A 21,994-nucleotide genomic window follows, 5' to 3' on the forward strand; every position below is an offset into this window, starting at 1 on the left:
CGACCTCTGACGCGCTAATTAGGCCACGCCCACTACCGGGAGGCCTTGCCCCCTTTTCCTTCTTAAGGCGCACTGATCTGACGAGTGCGCCTTGAGATTTAGACTCCACAGTGGTAGCTGTGTTTTAACATTGTATTGTAACTTGTTTTTACCTTTGTCATGCTGTTCCCTGGACACTTCCCCCCTTTCACATTTGCTGAGACTTCCTTGCGCAGCTCTTGATCACGCTGCCGCGGGTGGGGTTCAGTCATAGTCGACCTCAGACGCGCTAATAAGCCACGCCCACTACCGGGAGGCCACGCCCCCTTTCCCTTCTTAAGGCGCACTGATCTGACGAGCGCGCCTTGAGATTTAGACTCCTGAGGCGGAAGCCGGGAGTGGTAGCTGTGTTTTAACATTGTATTGTAACTTGTTTTTACCTGTGTCACGCTGTTCCCTGGACACTTCCCCCCTTTCACATTTGCTGAGACTTCCTCGCGCAGCTCTCGATCACGCTGCCACGGGTGGGGTTCAGACATAGTCGACCTCTGACGCGGTAATTAATCAATCAATCAATCAATCATGCCATTTGTATAGCGCACTACTCACCCGGGAGGGTCTCAAGGCGCTTGGGGGGAGGGGTATGCTACTGCTCGAACAGCCAGGTCTTGAGTTGCTTCCTGAAGGCGAGATGGTCCTGGGTCAGCCGAAGGTGGATGGGGAGGGAGTTCCAAGTCTTGGCAGCCAGGTAAGAGAAGGATCTTCCTCCGGCGGTGGCTCTTCGGATGCGTGGTACGGCTGCGAGGGCGAGGCTGGTGGACCGTAGCTGGCGGGTGGGCGTGTAGAAGGTCAGGCGGTCGTTGAGGTACTTGGGGCCCAAGTCATGGAGAGACTTGTGTGCGTGGGTGAGGAGCCCGAACGTGATCCTCTTGTCGACGGGGAGCCAGTGCAGGTTCCTCAGGTGGCTGGAGATGTGGCTGCGTCTGGATGCGCTGGAGTCTTTTCTGTAGCTTGGCTGTGGTTCCGGCGTAGAGGGCATTTCCGTAGTCCAGTCGGCTGGTGACGAGTGCCTGGGTGACAGTCTTCCTGGTCTCAGTCGGGATCCAGCGGAAGATCTTGCGAAGCATACGCAGGGTGTTGAAGCACGATGAGGAGACGGCATTGACTTGTCTGGTCATCGAGAAGGAGGGGTCCAGGATGAAGCCCAGGTTGCGTGCGTGGTTGGTTGGCTGGGTGCGGTGCCCAGGGCTGGGGGCCACCAGGAGTCGTCCCAGGCGGAGGGCGAAGATCCCAGCATGAGGACTTCCGTCTTGTCCGAGTTCAGTTTCAGGCGGCTGTCCTTCATCCACTCGGCGACGTCTTTCATCCCTTCGTGTAGGCAGGTTCTGGCGGTGTCGGGGTCTCTGGTGAGGGAGAGGATCAGCTGGGTGTCGTCGGCGTAAGAGATGATGTTGAGGTTGTGCTGGCGTGCGATGGCTGCAAGAGGTTTCATGTAGATGTTGAAGAGGGTGGGGCTGAGTGAAGATCCTTGTGGGACACCGCAGATGACTTCGGTGGCCTCGGAGCGAAACGGGGGGAGGCGGACTCTTTGTGTTCTTCCAGCGAGGAACGAGATGATCCACTCCAGTGCCTTCTCTTGGATACCGATGTTGCTGAGGCGCTGGACTAGGGTGCGGTGGCAGACCGTGTCGAACGCAGCGGAGAGGTCCAGGAGGATGAGGGCCACTGTTTCCCCCTTGTCGAGCAGGGTCCGGATGTCGTCGGTGGCTGCGATGAGGGCGGTCTCGGTGCTGTGGTTGGCTCTGAAGCTGGACTGCGAGGAGTCGAGGGATCCGTTCGTCTCGAGGAAGGCGGTCAGCTGTCTGTTGACGATCTTCTCGATGACTTTAGCAGGAAAAGGGAGGAGCGAGATGGGGCGGAAGTTTTTGAGATCGGTGGGGTCCGCTGTAGGTTTCTTCAGGAGGGCACTGATCTCGGCGTGCTTCCAGCTCTCCGGGAAGGTGGCGGTGTTGAAGGAGGCATTGATGATGTTCCGGAGTTGGGGTGCGATGGTGGAGTCGGCCTTGTTGAAGACGTGGTGTGGGCAGGGGTCGGTCGGTGATCCGGAGTGGATGGTGTTCATCGTGCGGGCTGTGTCTTCGGTGGTCACCGTGGTCCAGGTGCAAAGGGTGGCGGTGGGGGGCGTTGGTTCGACGGTTGGGTGCGTGGGTGGGGCGCCGAAGCTGTTGTGGATGTCGGCGATCTTGCGGTGGAAGAACGAGGCGAGGGAGTCGCAGAGGTCTTGTGACAGAGTGATGTCGTTGGTGCCGGTGCTGGGGTTGGAGAACTCCTTGACGATAGTGAAGAGCTCTTTGCTGTCGTGGGCGTTGTTGTCCAGTCGTTCCTTCAGGGATTTCTTCTTGGTGGTGCGGATGAGCTGGTGGTGCTTGCGGGTAGCGTGTTTGAGGGCGGTCATGTAGTCGGTGGTCCGGTCGAGGAGCCAGGCTTTCTCGAGGGTGCGGCAGGTCTTCTTGGAGTCCTTGAGGTCGTCGGTGAACCAGGATGCCTTCTTGCTTCTGGGTCTGCTGGGAGGGTTCTTTAGTGGCGCGAGGTCGTCGGCGCAGGCGGTCAGCCACTGTGTGAAGTTGTAAGCTGCTTCGTTGGGGTCCGTTGTGTTGGCGGGTGGGCTCTGGCTGAGGGAGGTGGTGAGCTGGTCTGCGGTGATCTTGCTCCAATTCCTGTGAGGTACCTGTTGCGGGTGGTGGTGGGTCGTGGATCTTTTGAAGCTGAAGTGGACGCAGCTGTGGTCGGTCCAGTGGAGTCCGGTGGCGTGGCTGAAGGTGATGTACTTGCTGGAAGAGAAGACGGGATCAAGCGTGTGGCCGGCGTAGTGGGTGGGGGTGTTGACCAGTTGCTTGAGTCCGAGGTTGGCGAGGTTTTCCAGCAGGGCGGTGGTGTTGCGGTCCTTGTTGTTCTCCAGGTGGAAGTTGAGGTCCCCGAGGAGGATGTAGTCAGTGGAGGGGAGGGCGTGCGGGCTGATGAAGTCTGTGATGTCTTCGCTGAATTGTGTGCGTGGTCCCGGGGGTCTGTAGATGAGGGTGCCTCTGAGGGTCGTCTTAGGGTCGGTGTGAATCTGGAAGTGGAGATGTTCAGCTGCGGCGAAGGAGTTGTTGGCGTCGGTCGTGATGCGGATGGTGTTCCTGTGGACGATGGCGATGCCACCTCCGGTCTGGTTGATGCGGTCCCTCCTGATGATCTTGTACCCGCCCGGGATGGCGAGGGCGATGTCGGGTGCAGAGGAGGCGTTCATCCAGGTTTCCGTGAGGAAGGCGACGTCCGGTGATGTAGCGTCGAGGAGGTTCCAGAGTTCCACGGCGTGTCTGTGGACGGAGCGGGTGTTGATCAGGATGCACTTGAGGTGGTTGCTGCTGGTGTTTGTCTTGGCGGGTGCGGGGCAGGTTCGGAGGCAGGTGAACTTGCAGGTGCAGCAGGTGAAGGGTCCGTGGGTGCGTCTAGGGGTGGCTCGGCAGCAGGCGTGGGTCCAGCCGGCATTGAGTGCGTTGAGAGTGGCGGTGTCGTAGGTCAGTCGGGTCATCTTGCCTCGGCGGGGAGGGCCAGGGGTCCTGGCGCTGGGCGCGGGCCAGGCGCGGACGGGCGCAGACGGGCTTACCTTTGGCGCACCTTCGGCGCTCAATCGGCGCTCCCGCTGCGCGCGTCTGCTGCGCGGTCGCTCTGGGGGCGTCATAAGTAAGGAGCCGGGAGGGAGGAGCAGCTGGGTGGCGGGAGCGGGGCGGCGAATGGAATCACAGGGGGGCGGGACCGCAGGGAGGCAGCGGCGGGAAATTCCAAGAAGCAGCGGGCAGCGGGAAATTCCCAGGAGCAGCGGGAAATTCCCAGGAGCAGCGGGCAGCGAGCGAAGGAATCGGCAGGCAGGAGGCGGCAAAGGCAGGCAGGAGCGGCAGCAGTGAGTGGGGCGACCAAGCCCTGTGGAGGGCTGAGCGGTCAATTAGGCCAAGCCCACTACCGGGAGGCCACTCCCCCTTTTCCTTCTTAAGGCGCACTGATCTGACGAGCGCGCCTTGAGATTTAGACTCCTGAGGCGGAAGCCAGGAGTGGTAGCTGTGTTTTAACATTGTATTGTAACTTGTTTTTACCTGTGTCACGCTGTTCCCTGGACACTTCCCCCCTTTCACATTTGCTGAGACTTCCTCGCGCAGCTCTCGATCACGCTGCCGCGGGTGGGGTTCAGTCATAGTCAACCTCTGATGCGCTAATTAGGCCACGCCCACTACCGGGAGGCCACGCCCCCTTTTCCTTTTTAAGGAGCACTGATCTGACGAGCGCGCCTTGAGATTTAGACTCCTGAGGCGGAAGCCGGGAGTGGTAGCTGTGTTTTAACATTGTATTGTAACTTGTTTTTACCTGTGTCACGCTGTTCCCTGGACACTTCCCCCCTTTAACATTTGCTGAGACTTCCTCGCGCAGCTCTCGATAATGCTGCCGCGGGTGGGGTTCAGTCATAGTCGACCTCTGACGCGCTAATTAGGCCACGCCTACTACTGGGAGGCTACGCCCTTCTTCCCAACTACAATGATGTGTATTTGTAGAACGCGCAGCGAACGAATGCAGCGGGTGCGCCGTCAGCGCGCCAAAGGCGCACCAAAGGTAAGCCCGTCTGCGCTCGTCCGCGCCGGAGGTAGCGCCATGGGCCAGTTACGCTGTCCGCCCTGACACCTATCCTGAACGGCCCCCTCCTGAGAGCTTTTACTCAAGGGAGGCGCTCATTGGAATAGGCAAGCTACACGCGGATAAAGGTACTCTCTCCCTGTCACCAACATCGCACCCACAAGCTGATTTTCTATGTGACGATTTGTTAAAGTGCGGGCTTCTCAATGTCAGGACTTTACCCAAACATAGGGCCCCATTAGGATGTCGGGCGGATTGCCTCCGCCCGAGTGGCGGTGGCCACCGCCACCCTGGCGGAGGCAATCCACCCGACATCCTTCCCTGCATTCCCCCCCGCCATATTACGATGGCGGAGGGGACCGCAGCGGTGGGAAACACCGCCCGCCTGTTTACAGGCCCGGTCGCCTGGCGGCCGGGGCGGATAAGTGATAACATGGTGGCGGTGTCTATCAGACACCGCCAGCCATATTAGAATAGGCATCTGACAATGCCTTTCCGTGACGGCAATGCCGCCACGGAAAGGCAGGCGGACTTCACTCTGGGGGCCCCCTGCGGGCCCCCAAAGTGCAGCACAGTAGGGGGGTGCACACAGGGGGGTACCTATGGTACCCCCCTGCATTTGCATAATGAAAGCGGCAGGCACCGCGCGGTGCCTGCCGCTTTCGTCATGAAAATGCTGCAAAGCATTTTCAGCATTGTGGCGGGCGGTGCAGAGTGCACCGCCCGCCACAATGATGGGAATACAGGATGCGCCCGCCACTGTGGCGGGCGCATCCTAATGCTGCCAACGGGACCCCCGCCCTCATGGCGGCCGGTCCCTAGTACCGTGAGGATGGCGGGCGGGCAAAGTCCGCCCGCCATCCTAATGGGGCCCATAGTATTGAAATTCAACTCATGATTGAGACTCACAAACTGGACATTCTTTTTATGACAGAAACTTGGACCCGTCCTGACTGTTTGGTTGACCCTGGATTTGCGTGTCCCCCGGGGTTTACATTTCTTCACACCCCACGGCCCAATGGGAGAGGCGGGGGAGTGGGAGTTATCTTTAGAGCTTCCTGCTGCATTAAGGCCCGTACCTTAGACCTTACTTTGGGCACTGAGCTGTTAGGACTATCATTACAGACTCATTCCGGTAGTAATATCACCGTGGTAGTGTGCTATCGCCCACCTGGGTCTTTTAGCTCTCTGCAGCAACAGGCACTCCTAACTACCCTCACTAACATCGCTTTCTCCCACCATAAGCTCCTCATCCTCAGCGATTTCAACCTCTGGTACAACGGGTCCCTTGACTCGGGTCTTAGGAATTTAGTTCAAGCCTGTGACAGTTTTGGTCTCTCGCAATCTGTCACTGAAGCCACCCATATTGCTGGTCATCTCTTAGACTTGATTTTTGCTGCCCCGGACTTGGTGGCGATGGGGGAAACCCTAGCTATGGATTGGACTGACCACTTACTCGTTACATTTTTTATACATACGAGCAGTGGACCCCACAAAGCCCCCGTGTCGTCTAGACAAATTAAGTGCCGAGATTGGAGGGCCCTCACCCGCAGGCACCTTACCGGTGAGGTGTTTCAATCGGTGCAGCTCTTCAGTGAGGAATTGAGCATTGAAGAAAATTACTCCACTCTCTGCACTAGAATCACCACGGTCCTTGATGACCATGTCCCTTTAAAAACACGTAGCTGTAGGGGCAAAGTATCTGCCCCCTGGTACAATGACGAACTAAAAAACTTAAAGCTAGGATGCAAACAGGCTGAGAGAAGGTGGAGACGCGATTATAGTAACACTTCGAAAGAGCTTTGGTAGACCAAGGTCTCTACCTATAAGAGTCTGATAAAAAAATCCAAAGCTGAATACTACTTCTCGCTAATATGCAACACTACCAACAATTCCAGGAGTATTTTTAACATTCTAAACAGCGTCACTAATCCGGAGTGCGCCAAGAATGCGATTGTCCCGTCCCAAGATCTTTGTGACAATCTTGCTATATTTTTTAAGGAAAAAATCGAGCTTATCCTTAAAGACCTGGACATGCCTCCGGAGTGTATCCCTCCACCTGTCCTGAGCTCTGTCTCTCCGGCAGAACGACCGACCGACCTCGTCTCGGAGGCTAGTGAACTGCTACATGCGTTCCCTCCATTTACCTATGAAACCTTAACTGAGGTAGCTAGAGGGATCGTTTCCGGCTCTCCTTTGGATCCGGTGCCCCCCAAGATTTGGAAGGAATTTGAGGACGAATTATTCGGTCCCCTACAACAAATCTTCAGCCAATCCTTGGTTACTGGCACTGTCCCAACCCATTGGAAACGGGCGCTAGTTTCTCCTCTGTTAAAGAAACCCTCCTTGGACCCTGACTGCTCTAAGAACTATCGGCCGATCTCCTTGCTGCCTTTCCCCGCTAAGATAGTTGAGCGTTTGGTGAGTAACACCCTCTCCAACCATCTCGAGCGCCATCTATTACTGAATGGGGACCAATTTGGTTTTCGGCCTGCTCACGGGACCGAAACAGCCCTCATCACCGCCATGGACGAGCTTCAAAGGCGTGCAGACAGAAGACAGGCAGCATTCCTGATCCTGCTCGACATGTCTGCCGCCTTTGATACGGTGAACCATAAGATCCTAATGCAGCGGTTATGGGAGGCAGGAGTGAGAGACACCGCGCTGCTCTGGTTCCACTCTTTTTTGAAGGATAGGCAGCAGGCAGTCTCTATGCCACCGTTTCAGTCAGCCTTTTCCCTGGTATCACATGGAGTCCCTCAGGGCTCGGCTATCAGCCCCATTCTTTTTAATATTTATCTTAGACCTCTGATCTCTCTTATCAAAAGCTTTGGCATCAAAATTGTGAATTACGCCGACGACACGCAGATGATTCTCTCCCTGGAAGGTGAGGACTCTACTTCCTTGGAGGTATTACATAATTGTCTGCATGAAACGTCTAGGTGGCTGAAGGATAATTCCCTTCAGTTTAATGCTGGAAAGACGGAGGTGCTTTTTACTGCTGGTACTAGGATTCCTCAACCTTTTCCATCTAATTTTTGGCCCCCGGAAACCAGGACTTCGGTACGGCCAGTGGAATCTGTTCGGAATCTAGGGGTCATGTTGGACCAGAGACTTAGCATTGAGAGACACATGTTCAAAAAACATCTGCCTGCTGCTTTGCCATCCTCCGCTCTCTAAGGAAAGTCCTGCCCCTCCTACCTACTTGTGCCTGTGCGCAAGTGGTTAGATGTACCATCCTTAGCAGGCTGGACTATTGTAACTCCCTCCTGCTTGGGTCCCCTGACTTCCTGCTGGATCGGCTCCAGAGGGTCCAATCAGCGGCTGCTAAACTGGCCCTGGGGCTTCCGAGAAGTTCTCATGGAGCAACCGCATTGGCAAAGTTGCATTGGCTTCCTATAAGGCAGAGGATCCAATTTAAGGCCCTCTGTATAGTGTTTAGGGCTCTCCATGGAGCTGGCCCCGCTCCTCTGCAATCAAAATTTGCCTGGTATTCCCCTACTAGACAGCTTCGATCCTCCGACGCCAAACTGGTAGTTGTTCCCAGATTCAGGAAGGTTAGAGCTGGTGGCAGATCCTTTGCAGTGACTGCCGCCAGACTATGGAACACTCTGCCCATCGAGATTAGGCATATTGGTGAACTCCTCCCGTTCAGAAGAAGGATAAAAACTTGGCTATTCCCCTGCTAGTCCGCCTCCCTTCGGTCTCTTTTTCTCTTAGCGCCAGGATGACTGCAATGGTGACGGTTGCGCTTTATAAATGCTTAAAATAAATAAATAAATAAATAACGCCAGGGTCCCTCTGAACTAACCCAACAAAAGCTCTCAGATGAAGCCTCAGAGGCCATATCAACACTCAGCCAGGTTTTGGTTCCAGAAGATGCCAGTGACCCAGACCAGCTGCTGAAAAAGGACCCCTCCACCTAAATGCACATATTTTCAATAAATCAGGCAATCTAGAGGGGGGAAAGGACCCTGCAATACCCCTGAGTTGAGTCACACACAATGGAAATAATAACAGACAAGAAATCGTAGAGAGGAAGTCTTGATGAGCATCTGACCTTCACTCCCGCAAACATGCCCAGTAATAAAATGGAGGGCCCACACAGGCATGGTAAAGAAACTAGGGTAAGGACAATCCACAAGCATGTCAGTATAGACCTCAAGTAGACCAGGCAAACTGGAAGAAATTACCTACAAGACCATAACCCATAAGACTCATCCTCAGGAAAAGATAAAAGCAAGCCAGGAATGGATCGAACAATAAACATTTATCCATAATATGAGCCAAGGGGAACACAGGATATCCTCAACAGTGGTAACTTTCAGAAATTATGTGTACACATAGCAAGTCTGGAGCAAATCTGCTCTGCTGATATAGAAGGGCTTGCCTTCCATCAACCAGGGAATGACGAGATCTATGAGCGCACAAAAATTATCTTTAATAACCCAAACCCCATCAATGCCCTAAAGAAAAACAAAACACAGCTTCAACAATTGGGCATAACAACAAGCAGATCTGGCAAAAGGCAACAGTGCACAGCCCAATACTCTGCACCAACTAATTTGGCATGGCTCTAAAGCACATTAACTGCCCGAAGCTAGCCTAGGGCCTCACAACACCACAATTGGGGACCCAGTCTAAAAATAAGCTCATGCAATATAAGAGGTTTAACCATAAGCAAGGGCTCAACCATAAAAGAGCTGCAGAAACACAACATTATTGCTATTCAAGAAACCTGGACACTAAATTCCTCCTCCTGACTGGATTTTAAAGCATATGAATCCCTTGGAAAGGCCTCACAAATTGGTGGGCATGCCTCTGGTGAGGTATCAATGTATGATAAAAACAACATAATGTCAGCAAGCAAGATATTAAAAGTAAGAAAAGGGGTTTCTATCATAGTGAAAATAACTCTGACTAGTGGTGGGCAAACAAGGACTAAGCTATCTCTCATAGTAGCCAGTATATACTTACACCCCATCAGACTAAAAAGGGAAATTACCTGGATATCTCGGTTCCCATTTCTCCAGGACCTCAGTGCTGTGCCCCCGGATGGTAAGTAAATAATTACAGGTGACTTCACCTCCAATTTAATGCAAGAGGACCTAAATAATAGCCTAATAGGATCACAAGTTGAGATCTCGGACACCCACCTAATTAAATCACAATACCAAAGAGCGGAGACACACGGCATGAATCTCGCAGCACAAATAAATCATCTGAGCCTCCGCATTATAAATGACAGAGTGATCCCGAATACCTTTTCAGCTTACATGCATTTTTCCCCTTTTAGGATAGCCAACATAGACTACGAGTGGGTGTCTCTGGCTCATTTCCAACATATAGGTACATTTTAAGTTATTACAATCTTAACCAGCGATCATCCCATCCTCAGCTGTGAAGCCCAAATGCAGTGCCCCTGTTACCCCAAAGTCATCAGAAAGCTGAACAAACTGGAACTCATCAATTGGATAAGGTGGGACATGGACAACTAAGAAGAGTATGGCATGTGCATGGACTCCTGTTTGGTGGTGATTCCGACGTTAGGCAATGAGCCTCCAAATTCAAATCTTTGGTTATGTTTGGCCTCATTCCTAAAACAGTCAGCCATCATTAATACAATGATGGTCAGTAATGAGGACACATCTGAGCCCAGGCTCGCAACAAGCATCAAAAACAATTGCAAAGCTTTGAAACAACAATTTAACTAAATCCTTAAAACCTCCAGAAATAACAAGGTGGAGAACAACTAGATACAATTGCAGATTACCGCGTTAAGAAAATAGAAAGGTGCTCTACATCCAAAGAAAAGAAGAGGAAGCCAGCTCTTGGGCCGAATCATTTATAATAATACAATCAGAAGGACAGAGGAGATTTTGGTGGTGGATCATTAAAACCACAATCCAATGACTCAGGTGAGAGGTGGTAACATTGCACCCATTGACTGAGAAGCATATGTCATACGCCTATACAGGGGAGGGGCAAAAAGGAATTCCAAAATGAAAGCAAGGCTCATGGCATGATCACCTACCTTCCCCCAAGACCTGCCAGCCCCCGCCTGACCGGTGACCTGACCGCAACAAGTTTGGCTCAATTTACCACAGCAACCAAAGCAATGTGGCCAAGTGGCGCACCAGATCCAAGGGGCATTATGGTTGCAGTATATATATATGGGCCCTCGCCAGATAGCCCTCAGTCATGGCACCCCATTTCCAGCAATATTTGCTGGGTCTCAACCATATCCAAGTCATGGAGATGCTCATTATTGGTACCAATACACAAAAAGGGCTCTTGGTCTTGAGAATTGCAGGTTAACTACACTCCTGGACACAGAAGGCAAGTGCTTTGCCAGCATTTTAAACTCGGAGCTCCAAACCTGGGCAGATGGCATTGATCTAACCCCTATGAACCAAAATGAATTTCAATGGGGAAACCACATTGAAGACAATCTCATCTGTCTGTCTCATTTAAGTGAAGCAACTAGGACAGCGAAGGGCACAGCCCTGAACACTAGTTTTATAGACTTTCAAACTGCATTTGATACAGTCTCCTGAATGGGCCTCTGGTTACAACTGAATGCCTTGGGAATTCCCCCACTATACTAAAAGCCATTATTTCTCTTTATACAGACATGTGGGTCAAAATAAAAGTCAGTGGAGGATGGGCCACCACCACTAAAATCATAACAGATAAAGGAGTAAGACAAGGATACATATTGGCACCACTTTTGTTCAAGTTGTATCTGGCTGACCAGCTAGCTCACCTACAGATGACAAGGTCGTGTCCATCAATAATGGTTGGCTTCAGAATACAACTGCTACAATATGCAGACAACACTGTGCTCCTCAATCAGACACCTATCAGGTTGCAACACCTCTTTAGCGCACTAGCAGCCTACTGCCTAAGCAATACCCTGAAAATAAATAATGCAAAACGTAATTCATGATCATTTCATAAAAAATAAAAAAAAGAGGGGCCTGGTCTATTGAGGGAAGTTCTGTGGAAGCCGTGGAAGCTTATAAATATCTGGAAGTGTGGCTGGACCACAGGAGCCACATTTCAGCACATATCCACACACAACAGGCAGCCGACAACTCGCTGGAATGGGCCTTCAGGACATTGCAGAAGTCACTAATGAACCCAGATCCAAGATCACTGCTAAGGATGATCGGCAGTTTATTGCTTCCAACAATAACACATGGTGCAATTACCTTCAGAGAAAGAATGGCAAACTGGCTTAAAAGAGCCCAATCAGTGTGTTTTCCCTCTCAAATTGCAATTTGATCTCACAGTACTGGACACTTTAAATCCAAATTTCTAATATATTGCAAGAAAGCTAAACAATCTAAAGAAAACATGCCATAAAGGATAATCTGGGAAATGGTAAAGAATCCCCAGACCAATTGGCATAAGAATGTTTGCTCCACACTTGATTCACTAGAGGCAGAAGAGATTTGGTCTAGCAGCTTTCTAATACCAACAGCCTCTAGGCTAATAAATAAGCTAGCAAGGGATCATGAAATTCAGACAAACAAGAACCTGGGCCCCTGTTTGGCGGGCGTTCGTCTTATATGATCTAGGAGTGCTGCCAACTTACCAATCCTTGCCTCTCAATCTAGCTCTAAAATTGGAGCTCCCGAGACTGGCACTGGGTTTAATTCCATTAAAATCATACTGGTATGGCAGCACAATCTGGGAAGAGCAGGATAGATGCTACAGATTCTGCACAAATCAGGAAGAATCACTAACTTATATCCTCTGGTATATGTGAAAATATGCTCCTCAGAATTTTCTGTCTGTCCCCAATAGGGCGTGCTTTAAACATTAGAACCTGCAGTGCAGCGGTCGAATCATACCTGAAAGGTGAGTTCTCACTACTCCTGGCTTAGTTCCTGAAGTTTATGAAAGCAGCTCTAGCATTGACAGCAGAAAAACTGACAGCACGCCTCAATAGGCTGTCCAACTTTTCCTTTGATATTTTTTATTTTTTTTATTTTAAAGAAATTCGTTTTTTACCCAACAGTTTACAATTTCGGTGTTTACATCTTCAAACAACGACAACCCCCCACCCCCACCCTGGATCTGTGAGAAAACAGAAGCAAAAGAAAAGAAAGATATATTTTCAGGCTGTTAACATTTACACTTTCCAAATGCATTTTGTTTTAGCACATAGTAAATAATAAGTCCGAGAAAATTAACTGAGAGCAAATCGCATCTAATAAAATAAACATAATACCAGAAAGAAAAGACTGTGAAGGACGCATGAGTGGGGAGTAAATCACGGGGAAAAGATAAGGAGAAAATAAGAGGGGGGGGGGGGAGGACGGAGGGGGCTCAGCACATGGAGTGGAGTGCGGGGGACAAAGCCCAGGGCAGAGACAAGGGATAGGAGGGGATACAAGGGAATACAAAATAAAAGTACAAAATAAAATAAAATAAGAAGGGGAGGCCAATACATTATCATGCCTGGGTATTCACAGTTTCCAACCAGTTGGTCATAGGATCCCAAACTACCAGCCCCCTTTTCTTTTCCCTCTGTCCTTTCTTGGCATAAATTGCCTGCTTCAGCCTATAAGTAGCGAGTAACCTTGCTTGCCATTGGCCAAAATATGGTGGATTCAAATCTTTCCAATAGGTCGGTATGCATATCCGTAAAATAGACATTGCAACAAAAATTAATGCCCCACTAGCTTTAGGATCTAATCGGTCATATAACCCTAACAAGATGGTGCAAGGTGTAAGTTGGATATCTAAGGAGAGAATCCTGCTCAGAAATTGTTGTACCTCTTGGATTAATCGCTTAAGTTTAGGGCATGTAGCAAACATATGCACTGCGTCTCCGCAATACTCTGTACAGCGCGGGCAGTTTACTCCGGAGCCAGATGTCCATTTAGCGACTCTGCTGGGTGTTATATACAAAAAAGAAAACGGTTTTATAAAATTGCGCTTGCTATTTAGAAGATAAAATATATGTTTGTGCTAGGCCCAAACTGGGGTGGCAGAGTGGGCTAAAGAACGGTGATGGATTAAACCCAGATCTGTTGACTGGGTGTGAGTGTTTGATAGGTTCAGATGCTCCGACAATCACCACCCCTTTTTGTACCACTTTGTTCGCCATAAATTGGCAGGGTATGCTCAGACGTGAGTCCCTTGCTCACTTTGCCACTGGATTCAAGCAAGCCAGCCGAAGACGGCTGAAATGCCAGAAACCGGCCCTCGGAAGCTTGTTTCCGATCCAGGGAAGGCATGGCTTGGCAGTTCTGGCTGGATTGTTCCCATGAGGCACAGGGTCAAACTGATTTGCATATGGCCATGTCTGAACTGGAGTGGCAGAGTGGGCTAAAGAACGGTGATGGAATAAACCCAGATCTGTTGACTGGGTGTGAGTTTTTGATAGGTTCAGATGCTCCATCCATCACCACCCCCTTTTGTACCACTTTGTTTGCCATAAGTTGGCAGGGTATGCTCAGACGTGAGTCCCTTCCTCACTTTGCCACTGGATTCAAGTAAGCCGGGCTGAAGACGGCTAAAATGCCAGGAAACCGGTCCTCGGAAGCTTGTTTCCGGTCCAGGGAAGGCATGGCTTGGCAGTTCGGGCTGGACTGTTACCATGAGGCACAGGGTCAGACTGATTTGCATATGGCCATGTCTGAACTGGGGTGGCAGAGTGGGCTAGAGAACGGTGATGAATTAAACCCAGATCTGTTGACTGGGTGTGAGTGTTTGATAGGTTCAGATGCTCTATCCATCACCACCCCCTTTTGTACCCACAGGCCTAAAGCAGAGCAGAAAGCATTCGGTGGAGTATTCATCTTGAGCTGCCATTTAGCGTCAGTTTAACTCATATCGTCTGGCCGCTGTTCATTCAAGGTAGAATAAATACTTCCTATCCTTGACAAGTTAGGGTTTAATAACTTATCAATAAGGCCGACTGCTGCAAACCCTGCAGACCCCCCAGTTTTATTTGTTAAATAGCTCTTGATAGCCTGATATTGGAAGATCTATCTATTACCTAGTTTGTAGCAAGTTTACAGGTCTTGAAATGATCGGATGGAACCAAAGTTAAAGAGATCACCCAGTCTACCAATACCTGCTGAATACCATTGATGTAGATATGCGTTTTGAAATATCAGCAGCAGGTTATCGTTATATCTAATGGGGGTGTAACAGTTTAGTTTGGATATTCCAAAAACATTGTGAACGTTACTGAAACTTGATACGCACTAAGCATAGTCTTAAACCGGACTCGCATATAATAGCCAAATTCCAGCTGGCGCCAAAGACACCCCCTAACAATTTTCCCCAAAAGTAGAAGGTAAGGAGAGAGCAGTCCTGATGGACTTTATACACAATCCTCATATAGTAACTCACAGGCATGTTGAAGTGCCGCAGCCCAATATTATAATTTTAGGTTAGGCAGAGCCCAGCCTGCCCGTTCCCTGGGTAGGGAAAGGAGATTAAAGGCTCTCCTTGGCTGCATGGATGCCCAGATGAACTGCGAAAAGATTTGCTGAAACATAGCTAATGAGTAGTTATTCAAAACAAGCGGGATTGTCCAAAAGAAATAAAGTAGCTTGGGAAAGTATGTCATCTTTACGACATCTTCCTACCATAGTTAAGTGCAGGTTATCGATTTTCCGAAGTGATTTCTCCATTGTTGTAGCAAGAGGAGTCAAGTTTCTGATACTAAAATGTCCAGATCTGAGACTATATTGATTCCTAGGTATTTCGCCTTCTCGGTTATCTTACTATCTACCCAGCTTATTTTCCTGTTTACAACAATCTGTGTTTTTGATTTGTTGAGTACATAGCCAGAAATTAATCCAAATTCCCCTGCTTCTTGTTCTAGGGCCCTAAAGGCAGACTCAGGTTCGAGAGTTATTATGACTAGGTCGTCGGCATAGGCCATGATTTTTGTGTATATGCTGAACCTACTAACTAGCAAGATAGAGGGATTTAGCTCAATTCTTTTTATCAGGGGGTCAATATACAGAGCGAAGAGCAGGGGTTAGCAAGGACAACCTTGCCTCGTCCCTCTCGTGATCTTAATTTGCTCTTTAAGATGACCGTTAATAAGAATTTTAGCGGTGGGATCTTGGTAAAGTGCCTGCACTGCCTGAATATTCTTGGGCCAAAACCGATCCTCCTCCTAATAGCCCAGAGGAATTGCCAGGAGACACGATCAAACGCTTTTTCAGCGTCTAGAATGATTAATGAGATCGGGTCTCCTGACACTTCTGCAGCATCAAATAAGGTAATAGTGCGGCGGACGTGCTCAGTAGTAGCTTTTTTTGGTATGAAGCCATGTTGCCAGTCAGAGACTAAAGGTTCAATGTTGGCAGAGAGTCTAGTAGCAATGATTTTAGATAAGATTTTTGAGTCAGTATTGATTAAGGTTATGGGTCGGTAAGATGACATTTCCAGCGGTGATTTATCCTTTTTGGGGAAAATCATTATTTTGGCTGTTGACCATAAGTCTGGTGGTTTGACCCCCTCGAAGATAGATCTTACAACCTCTGTAAATATCTCTTGTATTTGCGAAGAAAAAACCTTATAAAGTTCTACGGGTATACTGTCAGTCCCGGTGACTTTGCCGTCCAGGAGGCTAGTAAGTGCTGTTAAAATCTCATCCCACGTTGGGGAGATTTCTATAGCCTCACATTCGCTCGGGTTAAGTTTGCTAGAGGGTATAGTCGATAGGTATTCCCTGATTTTGATCAGTATATCCATAATTTGATCCTCCTATTTCTTCTGAGTAAAGTTCCTCGTAGAACTTCCTAAATGCTTCCTCTATTTTGCTAGGGTCGGAGGTTATTCCTACGTCATCTATATTTATTGTGGTAATGAATTAGCAGTTATCTGCTGCCTAGTAGCAATGGCAAGCTGATGGCCAATACGCTCTACCAGCATTTTTCTTTTGAAGCTGCCCATTAAATAGCTATTTTCTCTGCGAGAGCTGTGCCCATCTCCGATTTGGCCACTGATACCGCTAATGTGCCTCATTGATTCCTGTTCCTGTCTGGAACGCGTGTATTAATTCCTTCTCCGCTTCTATCATCCGTGCCTGTAACAGACTGGTTTGCTTCCTCTCCTTTCTGTTCCTCCTAATAGAGAAACGCAGTGTCTCGCCCCTTATGCCTGCCTTGAGAGTGTCCCATACAACCATAATGGAAGCAGTCCCAATATTTATATTCAAAAATTCTTGTATCAACCTTGCCATATGTTCTCTATAGCTGATATCGTATAATAGTGCTTTTTCGAAAGTCCAGTGCGAGATTGGCTCCTGGTTGCCCCAACCTTCTAAATTTCAGATAAGGAGATTGTGATCCGACAGTAGTCGGGGGCTACATCAATAGAGCAGTCATTGATTAGAGCAGGCGATACAAAAAAATAATGAAGTCTAGCTAATGACAGATGAGGAGCGGAAAAAAAAGTAAAACCATTCTGATCCGGCTTCAGACAGACCCAGACATCTTTTAAACCATGAGTATTGATCAAGTCGAGCAGCGCTCGGAACACTTTAGGTTTCCTACCCTGATAAACCCATACCCCTGTTGAGTCCCAGGTACTAGGCACGTTTAAGTTCAGGTCCCCGCATAGGATTACAGGCAGTGGCCAGAGAGCAAGCTCTTTGTTTACCTGGTTTATTTTCCCTGGGTCATCTAGGTTGCTGGCATAGACAGAGCATATCGGAAAAATAGAATTAGAAAATAAAGTACACCTTGCAAGGTTTTCCGGGCCAGAATCCCAACCCCCTTCACCGTAGCCCCTTGAGAGGTTGCCCCTATCATTTAGAACCCAAGAGAATTCAGCAAAGATTTCTGGCCCCCCTCAATGTGGGTCTCTTGGAGACATATTATGTCTGCCTCCATCAAGTGCAGTGTCTGCGCGGTTCTCTGCCTTTTTGATAGATCATTCAGGCCGCAGATGTTTAATGACACAATCTTAAGTTTATTTAGTGATCCCATTATTTGGCTCTAATGGTAAAGGCCTTCACCATAGCGACCCCCCCTCCCCACACCCTCCAACCGGCCTTCGCCCGTCCCCCCAATCGCCCACCCCCCGTTCACACCTAATTCCTCCTCCCCCACCCAAGAACACACCCATCCAGCTCTCCAAAGCAACAATGATACAAAAAATGTAAAGATTAAATTCAGTTGGGCTCAGCCTGTTAACCTTTGACCATATTGTGTTTGCCACAGACCCAGTCACCCTCCCCCACCCCCCTCCCAAAAATAGACAGTCAGGATAAGCCTGAATGATGGTGAGCACATCTGAGGTCCTGGCCACCACCTTATTTAATATCTAGTCAGTTGGTGAGCTGGCCTGAATTAATAACCTGGCAACCCAAGAAAAAAAAAAAAGGAAAAGAGAAGTGGTACAAACAATTTCAAAGTGCGGGAAAAAAAGAAAAAAAATGAGTCTTAGGAATGCCAGTCAAGCTTAACCCCCAGCTTAAAATGTCAATTTAGAATATCCTAGCCAGAGTCCAAAGTCTAAGTTGTTTAGGATTTCTTCCTTCAAGTTAGCTCCTTTAGATATTCTCCAGCTTTGATTTCAGACAAGAATACTCGGGTTGATCCGTCAAATATGATTTTCAGTCTCGCTGGATTCATCTAGTATACTTGTGCACCTAGTTGTTGTAATGGTGTTATCAGTTGGCGGAGCCGCCACCTCCGTTCAACTTTAGCATGGCCAAAGTCTGGTTTAGAGAAAAACTTTATCCCGTCTACTTCCTCAGGAGAATTTGGCCTGGCCTAGTCATAGACTATTTGTCTTAACAGAAAGTTCCCCCCAAAAACTAGAAAGACTCTTGGTTTTTCATTTCTGGGGTTGTTGCCATCCCGCTTTGATTTCAGGTTAAAAGGGAAATGATGAGCTCTTTGGATCTCCTGATCCCAGTTCCAGCTAGACTGTGAGGGGGAAGCGGCCCGTCAAAGTTTCTCAATTAACCCTCTAGAATCTTCTTCCTCGGCACCCTAGGGAATCCCTAGTAGCTTGAGGTTGTTCCTCATCATCCTGTTCTCCTGCTACTCCAGCTTGGTCATCATGTCAGTCAGACAGACCTCGTGGGTTACAGATTGTTCCTTTACTTGCACACTACAGTCTCGAGGGTCTCTGTTGTTTCTTCCACCATGGTGACCCTGTCTCCGATATCGGTGCAAATTTTGTTTAATTTTCTGATGCCGCCTTGAAGCTTTTTGGAGGCCCCTCTTGCAGCTAAACTTTCTTTTCTAGCTTCTTCTCGGAATTGCTTGATAGATTCCAGGATTGATAGTAGAGATCTTCATGGGTACTTGTGGAAGGTAACTGTGGGCTTGCCTCTTGCTGGTGGTTAGTGACCCCTGAGGTTAAAGTCCCTTGCAAGCCTGAATGGTCCCATTTCACCTGACTGCGTTTCCTATTTCGGGTTCTCTTTTTTTTTATTGTACTCAACATTAAATCGCTTTGTCCCCCTTCAGACTTGCTATTTTCAGGTGAACTTGATACCTCGTCATCTGTCCCCATCAGAGAGCCATCTGAGACAGAAAAGAAGTATTAGTTTTTTAAGTCTGGGGTCTGCGGATCAATAGAATTCTGATTCCTATTTTCAAAACTATTCTCTGCGGCTTTTTTATCTTTGTTGGAGGTACCTTTTATAGCTTCAAGGTCAGTGGAGGTTGGGGCGATGGCGATAGCTGGTAAGATACTATCATCGGGGGCAGCAGCCGAATTGATAGATATAGTGGCTTGATCGCCATGAGTAAAAGCTGGTGGCATTGCTTCATTTTTGGCATTTAACTCTCCTCTGATTTCATCCATAGATGGTTGTAGAGGCTGCAGCGGCAATTGCATGGCATCTGAAGCTGAGACTGGGGCCATTTCGAGCGACTAGACTCAGCTGAAGCGGGAATAGGAATGATGGTAGTAGCTGGGGTAAGAATGGGGGTGTTTAACAACAGGGAAATGTCTGGCAATAGATGCAGGGTTTCCCATAGCTGCAGCACCTGCACCAAGATTTTCTTTTACATTGCTCGCTCCTCCAGGCTTCCCTGATTTCTTAACCCCCCCATCTTCCCTTTTACCTTTTTTTAAGATGATCTGCTTTTTCAGGAGCCTTCTCCAGTTTTTCTCTGTCACTGGGTTCTTCATGGGTTGAGGTTACTTTTGCTTTGAGCACTTTCTGGCCCCGTGTAGACATTCCGCCGCCCCTCACACAGCTCCGTTTTGCAAAAGAAATTCTGCTGCACCCACCAGTAGCGTTCAGCAGTCTCGGGCAAGCCTGAGGTAATTGGAGCTGGAGTGCTTTAACAAAAAGCGTAGGAGAAGTAATCCGCAGTTACAGGAGAGTCAGCGCAGCACCGTGCGCGCAAGATCACGGTAATCCAGACGCGTGGTCTGATGCTTTTGTGACTGCCCTCATTCAACAAAGGAGCCTAAGAGGGAAACTGCGACAGAGACAGGCCGCCCCCCACTCACAACACTACCAACAACAAAGGCCTTCCCTATAATGCTATGGGATATGTATCCCTAGATCAATTGTTTCACTTTTACTGTTAAACAAACCCAGGGTCGACTTCACCCTTCAAGCCTGCTGCGCTGCTAGCTGTCGCATAGCTATACTGCCATGTATCTAAAATCGTGTGTGTGTGTGTGTAAATCTCCCAGTCGGTGCCAACTGCTTCTTCCACCCTCCTACTGTGAAAAAAGGGAGGGGGGTTTGACAGAGCCTCACGGGAGCAACACCCAGGGGGGGATTTTACAGACTGGTACTCGCCTGTATCCCCACTTATCATCATCAGCGTCTGTCAACCCAAATAGAAAGGGGATAAACGGTATGCAAAGAACTCAAAAACCATATATGTGACAATGTTTAGAATGACCCGTATGAAATTAAAAAGAGCTGTGCTAAACTGGCAACTGTATCTTTATTCTTTGCTGTTTGCTCGCTCTAATAAAAACCAAAAACCGACATGTTTCATCACCATTCCTACTTTACCGGTGATTTCTTCAGGGTTTTGTTCGGGTCAGCGTGTGATTTGCACCTCCGGATTCTCCATGTATTGTACCTGTGTAGAACGGGAGAACAAACACAAACACACACACAATGTACTTGCTGTGTCACTCTATCTCCACTGTAATTCTGGTAAAAAGTTAAAAGTAAATCAACTTGGGAGCTGATTATTTCACACGAAAGTCTTAATGACTGTCTTCATACTTTACCAGGTGGCCTCTCTTTTCCAGCCTACCGGCCCCCGTAGGAGAATCTGTGTTTAGGGAGTCCCCCTAAAACGTTAGCGGGTCCCGTATATCGCCAGGAGGTCGGTATCTGTAGAAGAGAACGCGCAACAGTGACATCTGTGCAAATCATACTCATATATTTTGCCCTAGGTGCTAGCAGTGTCATCGCTTATTAAATCGGTACCTCGTAGTCTCTCATTATTAACGAAGTGCTTCGTACTCCTGCTCTCACGATTAACTTCAAGAGCCCCTGCCCCCATTGCTGTTATGGTTAGGTGTGGCCAAACTTCGATTTAGCGGGTTCTGTGATAAGCCTAGTTAACGCGCGGCCCTCAATGCAGGTTGTGTACCAGTGTGCTCCCTTGGTTCTCCCCGCAATGGTTGGACCTCCCGCCCTCATTTTCTCCTTACCGATAGTTTTCCATGGTATGGCTTCCGCTCACCCTTCGTGTGTCTGGACGTTATCGTGGGCTGGGCTAAATGTCACGGTTGCGGTCATGTGGTCGCTACGCTACGTAACGTGTATGTAAAGCGTAACCCAATTCGCTATGAATGCGGCCGCCATCTTAGAGTGGATAATATGTTGTTCATATCCAGTCTACTTCATATTCTCTATTAACCTTAACGTATCAACCCGGGGTAGCCACGACTGTCCTAGTGATACGTTATCAAATTGGACACCACAGATGGACTATGTCCCTTAGTCAAATTTAGTAGTCTCTGGTCACGTTGTATTATCAGTGGACACAGCACACTGACAATCATGCTGTTCAATTGCTGATGTGTCAGATGATGTTCGTGGGGCCCCTCGATAATGTTACAGCAGGTGGTTTTAATGCCTCTTCGCACATCTACTGTGCTGACATCGTGGCATACCCACCTACATCCATCTGCTCTGACCCATAGATTGTCCGCTAGTGTGCCAGAATCTGTACTATGACAAAAAGAGTGAACAGTCAGATAAAAACCTCTACAATAATGACAGACGTTCCATTCAATAATTTCGTTGAGGCCTCTCTGATCTGTTCCCTCTTCATATATCCAACGGGCCTCTTTCCTGAGTAACCTGTTGCCCATGTTATATTGATCACCCTTAGCACTTTCCATTACCACCCAGCGTAAGTCC

This window comes from Lissotriton helveticus, chromosome 1_1, assembly GCF_964261635.1.
Source record: "Lissotriton helveticus chromosome 1_1, aLisHel1.1, whole genome shotgun sequence".
Lineage (NCBI taxonomy): Eukaryota > Metazoa > Chordata > Amphibia > Caudata > Salamandridae > Lissotriton > Lissotriton helveticus.